The 6,833-nt window shown below is 33.4% G+C and overlaps 1 pseudogene; it reads right to left on the bottom strand.

The window, feature by feature from the left end:
- Positions 1 to 767: 767 nt before the first annotated feature.
- LOC102983720 (protein lin-37 homolog) lies at positions 768 to 1,501 on the bottom strand (annotated as a pseudogene).
- Positions 1,502 to 6,833: the final 5,332 nt, after the last annotated feature.

The raw sequence follows: 6,833 nt of genomic DNA, 5'->3' as shown, positions 1-6,833 counted from the left end.
GATTCTCAGTATGGTCTCTGGAGTGTCACATACCCTGCTCCTAAGATTAATTTGATCACTTTCCTACTTCTCTAAATGGACAAGTTACTGGAGAAAATGTTACTTTTTATGGATGTATTCCTCGGTTTTCTTAGTTTATTTAAACTTTTACTTACCTAAGTTACTGACATACATGTTTTAAATTCTTCTATTCCTTTGTCTAGTGATTTTACACAATGCTCTGCTGACTACTAATGGGTCATATATATAGAAATGTTTACAATATAAATCTAACAAAAATGTCCCAGTTATATACAATGAAAACTAAAAAAAATATTGCTCTGTGAAACTATAAAGGCCAAAATAAATGGTGAGATGTACCATATTTATGAGTTAGAAGACTCAAGAGGTTAAAATGTCTCTTCTCTCCAAGTTGATTTTGATTCCACTCATAACCAGTCTCTGTGTGTGTGAATGGTAATATAATTCTATTTTTCATGTGAAAATGAGAAGTGCCCAGAAAAAAACAAGGAAACCTTGAAAAAGAAGAAAATAATAGGTGGGCATGTATCACCACATTTAAAATCTAACTATAAAGATATACTAGCATAAGCACAGTCAAAAGATAGGTTGAATAGGCATTCCAGAAAATGACTGGCACATATATATTGGCCTGACTTACGGCAAAATGGCCACTGCAGTTCACCGGGGTAATGGTGGTCTTTTTAAGCAATGGTCCTAAGTGAAAGTGAATCTCTATATGAAAAAATTTACTTTGACCTTATTTTTTAAAGAAGGGAAATGCTTATTGGAGTGGGGGGACAAGGGGACATCACTCTTTCTCTGACATCTCCTATTGTAACTTCATGATTTATGAGTAAGGATGCTGGTCCACCACTGTCAAATGAGTTTCCAGTTCTCCACGTTGCTGCAGTTGAGGGCTCAGACTTGGCCTCATCATTGGGGGTATCCTGTGTCTCTGGCTGCAGTGAGGAAGGTATGCAGAATCTGCAGGCATCTCCAGGTGGCCCAGGGGCTATGGGCGAAAGCAGCTTGTACACCTAACGACTCTTGCTGTTGGTGACCTCTGAAACCTCTGCATCCTCAAACATTGTGATTAGCAGTGAGCTGGACGAGCATTGACACGTTAGCAATGAGAGGCTATTGCACATCCAGGCGCTACAGATTGACTACAGCGGTGTGTTCTCCCTAAACCGAGCTAAATCACCACTCCAGTCAAACAGTTTGATCACACACTTATTGGTTTTCTGCAGTCTCCCTCTGCCAGCCCATCCATCTTCCTCTTCTTCCTCATTCGCTGGTGGCAGAAGTGGGCAGATGGCCTTTTGCCGGTGGCCACGATGATGGAGCAATCCATGCTGTGGGTATCTGAGTGGGTCTTCCAGGCTTCCTCATCCAGAAGCTCCCTGTCTTTGTAACTCTTCTCCAACAGACACTGCGGAAGGGCATCCAGTTTGTTCCTGGTCTGGGACATCTTCAATTCTGATTTCTCTACTTTCACCTTCACCGAGATTTTAGTTTGGGTCTCACTACACCAAAAAATTAAGCTCAGATGCTATAAATATTCATAGAGTGATAAAACTTAGAGAAAAGAAGGAAGAATACATGACCAGGGTACAAAAACATTTGTTAAATACATCACAGAAAACAATAACCATAAAAGTAAAGATGGATAATTTGCTCATCACTAAAATTGATAACTTGTATCAACCAAACATCACAAAAGAAAGAACAAGCCAGAAACAGAGAAAATATTTGCAGTGCAAATATCTGAGTAAGTTCTCCTATCTGGATTTTTTTAATCTCATAAATTAATAAGACAAAGTATAAATAATCTAAGAGAGATAATAATAATAAATGAGGATATCAAAGACTCCTAAGAATAAAAAAAGTTGTTTCAGCATGGTACTTATCAAGTAAGTGCATATCAAACTATAAGAAGGACAGACACACACACTGGAATTATAATTAAACAATGATAATACTAAGTGTTGGATAAAATGTGAAGTCAGAGGGAATCACAATTTTCTTGAGGGAAATAAAGATTGATACAATAGGTTTTGAAAGCTCTTTGACAATACTGTTAAAACTAAACAAACACCTATTTTATGACCCAGCATTTATACTCATAGGTATGTGCACAAAGGAAATGAGTGTCAATGTCCACACATACACACACACACAAAGTGAAATTATTTTCATAGCATTTCATGCATAACAGTTAAAAAACAAAAACAACCCAGTGTCCATTAGTGGTAGAATGTATTACTAAATTATGAAATATCCATACCACACAATGCCTCACAGTAATTTAAAAAAGCAAAAACACACACAAAAATAACTTTTTACACACAACAACACACAAAAAAGTAAGCAAAAATAATATATACTCCATGATACCATACATATATAGTTCAAAAACAGTCAAGATTACTTTATGGTGTTAGAACCTCCTTTGTTGGGGACCTATTGACTGAAAAAAAAATTAAAGAATGCTAGAAAAATCTTGATAAGGGTTATGATAAAACAAGTGTATATTTATGTAAATGTCATCTAGCTACAGTTATTTTAGTGCTTTTTATCTATTTCAAACCTTTTAATAAATAGATCATAGCAGCTTTTCTTCTAATATATTCATTTAATGGTAAAAATTTTATGTTGGTTACAGTAAATGGTGTAAAACCTGCAGCTTGTACTGACATTTCAAGTTGCAATTCCTAATTAAGGTTATTATTTTTATAATCATTGTTTAAAATTTCATATATCACTAAGACATTTACATGGGTTAATTGTAGCTTTTCTTTCTGTACGTCATCAAGTGCTAGAAGACACCAGAGAAAGAGCTTGAAAAATATATTTATTTTTCAAATACCATAAATAAATGCTATCTATTTAATATAGTTAAAAATATCAATGACTAGTGAGTCAACAGTTAAAATCTAGGGGAAAAAATCTAGAGGCTTAAAAACAAGCCTATTTTGTAATCTTTTAAAATATCAATGCCAGTATTTGATTCCAACTTTAAAACACTTGCAGTGTATATATTTGAATAAGGTAGACACCATAGGATATGTTTTACCAAGTGGCAGTTAGAATTGCTTTTGAATGTATCCATGGTTTAAATACTTGAAGAAAAATACACATATTAATATCTACTCAGCAAATATCTAAGATCTACAAATTGATCTAACATATAGATGTTAATCTTTTACAAATAGTGAAAAAGATCCCCCAAATACAAGAAAAACATTGGCATTATATAAAAAGAAATGAGATGAACAACCATTCTAAGTATGTTCGCACATCCAAAGATGGGACTGCCTACAAACCTACCCTACGCAATACTCCCATCTCAAATATTTATAACATTTTATATTTGGGTTAACTGCTTAAAGGAGATATTAAATTGTAGATGGCATGTAACCACAAGTAAGAATAAAAATAGACCCCAAATAACAATACACTCATAATTTATTCTTCTCAACAAATAAAAATTAATGCGTTTTACTTGGTTTTTATGCCCAACCATTTCTTGGTTTTTATGCCTAACCATTTAAGTAAGGATCATTGTGTTAAGTCATTTATTCAAGTATCAATAGCAGGATACTTGAATAATGTGATGCCTAGTTAAATGATAAAAGGTAAATTACCTAATATGTATAAAATAGATAACTATAAAATATCTGGCTTGCTGTATAAAATATTAAGTAAAATAAAATTCGAAAAAAAAGGTAAAATATGTTTTATTAGAAAACAGCACAATTAAATAGCCATTCATGTGAAAAGCTACAAATAGCTCTCAGGTAACCTGGTGGAATGTTACCTTAAACTATAAGTACATATTAAAATAGTAGTAAGAAATGGTTTTCAAAACTGAGCAGAATATAAACCAAAATAGCAGTTATCTATGGGTGGTAAAATTATGGGAGAATTTTTCTTTTTCTTTTTTTAATATATATTGTTTCCAGTTGTCCACATTGAATACAAATGCCTCTGAGACAAAGAGCACCATGATGACATGGACAGCAACCACAGGCAAAAATATTGGCATAAACATAGTTGTCTCTATATCAAAGGCTCTTTCAAATATATGTGATTTAGTAGTAAAATATAACCCTATAGGAACAGTGATTATTAAACCAGTGAGAAACAGAAGCAGCTTCAGATAGAAGCTCTCATATGTGAAAAGTCTGCAGCATGTTCAGCGCTGCTTTGTCACAGTTCAAGGTGGTTTCACTGGGCCAGCAGTGGGCAGGTCAGAAGTACCCACCTGCCTTTATGATCTAATGGATGTTACACATGAAACACTACTGAGATATTGAGATTTGGATGTTTTACCTTCTTGAAGGGAAAATGTAAATTTCTCATGTCCTGAAAACATAATAGAGATTTTCAACAGAAATTTTTTTTTCAGCCGAAAATTTTTGATGGAAGAAATTTTTGCATATTGGGGTATGGGGAAGCCATCTGGCTTATACATAATTTCACCTGAAGTTTATGTGAAATAGAACAGCCTGACTTGTGGCCTGTCAAACATACATTGTACATCTGCTTTAATCATTAGAGTAAAGAATGTCCACTTTGAAGATAGAAAATGCCTCCTTTCCTATGACAACAATGTTGCCATGCCTTCAAAGATAAGGTTCCCTTCCCAGAGGCCAGGATCATGCGACTTTCTGTGTACATGCTAATCTGTAACTATACACCTCTGTTGAAACCTGAAGGAACGTACCCCTGTCATGTTTGATGAATGTTTTTTGTTCTAATAAGGTATAAAACTGTACTGAAAACCATGCTTGTCTAGAGCACCTTCTTCCTTGGTGGAGGCTGCACTCCTGAGCTAGTCCTCAGTTTGGCTTGAATAAAACTCTATTTTATTTCTTCGTATAGATTCTTTACTGATTATTTGTGTCAACATTGCAATATCTAAAAGAGATTCAATATCTAAAAACAGATCAAATGGAAATTTTAGAATTTAAAATGAAATTAGGATTTCAATATATCCTTTTAAAAGCAGGCTAGACCCAATGTAAGATTATTGAATTGAACACACAGAAATAAAGAGAAGAGATAAAGAGAATGGATAGTACAGAAAAAAATGGGGGGGAAGAAATATGTGAGAAACATAAGAAATTATAAAATACATAAAATTTAAGTGGAAATATTTGAAGAAACACTAGCTAAACGTTTTCTAAAACTCATAATAGACATTAACCCCCAGATTCCTGAAGTACAATAAAACTTTATAAGAATTAATAAAAAGAAAATCACACCTAGGTACATCTTAATACAGCTGCTGAAATCCAAAGAAATTTTAAAAAATGCTTTGCATGAGAAACACTTTTTTTTTTAAATGGGGACACAGAAATTGTGAGATAAGAATAGACATAAATTCTATATCACACAAATAACAACGAAATAAATCTTTGTTTACATACTGATATTTGACAGAGTAGGCTTCAGATTAAAAAATGCTAGTGCTAAAGAGGGATGAAGTGTATTTATATTTAATTTTGTAATATAATGTATCTACAATAATGCCAAAGTAGAGTAGATGTTCATTATTTGCTGTTTCTATGCCTGAGTATAATACATACACTAAAGTAAAAATCATCCAGCTTGTGGGCATATTGTTTGTTTATTTTGTTCAAAAAGTAACCAGTACTATAATGCGGATAGAATTTTCACTTGTGCTTTTGAAAGTAATCTACTCCACGAAGGACACTGATATACACTTACAGATATGCTGAAATAGTATTTACAACTGCCCCTAAACCAAAATCCTAGAAACAATATTAATGACTAGAAATATAGGCTGAATTAGGAAAATTCTGTAGTTTCAAGATAGCCTTACAACGGAAAACCATAGAATAATAAAGCAAAGTTGCAGACATATATTATCATCTTGCTTATCTAAATCACATTCTCACTTTTGAATACGTCTAAAATATATTTGCAATTTTATTTGCATCTATGTATAATCTGTGCAGGTGTATGGAAGGATACATAAAATATGTTGCACTTACCTCTGAGTAGTTAGACTGGGAAACTGCTTGAGTGGTAAAAAGAGAATCTTTATTTTCTTCCTATTCCCTTTGAAACTTTGTATAATTTTGCTTTGCTATGATTTGTGTGTGTGTGTGTGTGTGTGTTGGCAATCGTTTTTAAAAACAGCATGTTTCTATTTTTCTATGAAGGAAAAAATGTTCTTTGAAACATCAACACACACACACACACACACACACACACACGGTAAAAAAGTGTTCCACAACACTTGCATTATCAGGATTACAGTGAATTGGTTTATCCATTTTGGATAGAATGCTACACTAAGCATATGTCACTGTTTTCCACAGCATTATGAAATTACAATTGTACTTTGCCACAAAAAGCCAGATGGTCATGATGTACCAATTGCTTATATTGACTATTGTGCCACATTTCAAGCCTGAAATAAGGCTGAAATAGGATGCAAAATACCACCAATTTCCCAGAGCAGATTGTTAGAAGATATTGGCCAATATGAATGTCCAGGCATCATCTCCACCTTGCACATTTCACTGGATGTTTAAAAAAATAGTAAAATAATAAAGCAATTCTATGTCTAGAAGGAATGAGCATCATTTAATATTTATTCTATATCTTCAATGAATGGTATGGAATTGTCCCTTAGATGACAATTGTATTTTCGTAACACTTTGTGGGTGCTTGTGAAATTTGCCTCAGTCTTCCAGAGAAAACCTAACTTACTTGATCTATTTGGATTTCAGTTCTCATCCTTCAAAGAACCATCCCAACTAAATTTTTTTAAAAATAATGTAAAATCATGTTTA

This window comes from Physeter macrocephalus, chromosome 8 (assembly GCF_002837175.3).
Source record: "Physeter macrocephalus isolate SW-GA chromosome 8, ASM283717v5, whole genome shotgun sequence".
Classification (NCBI taxonomy): domain Eukaryota; kingdom Metazoa; phylum Chordata; class Mammalia; order Artiodactyla; family Physeteridae; genus Physeter; species Physeter macrocephalus.
Note: the sequence above shows the minus strand (reverse complement) of the source record. Positions and strands in the feature narration are given on the sequence as shown.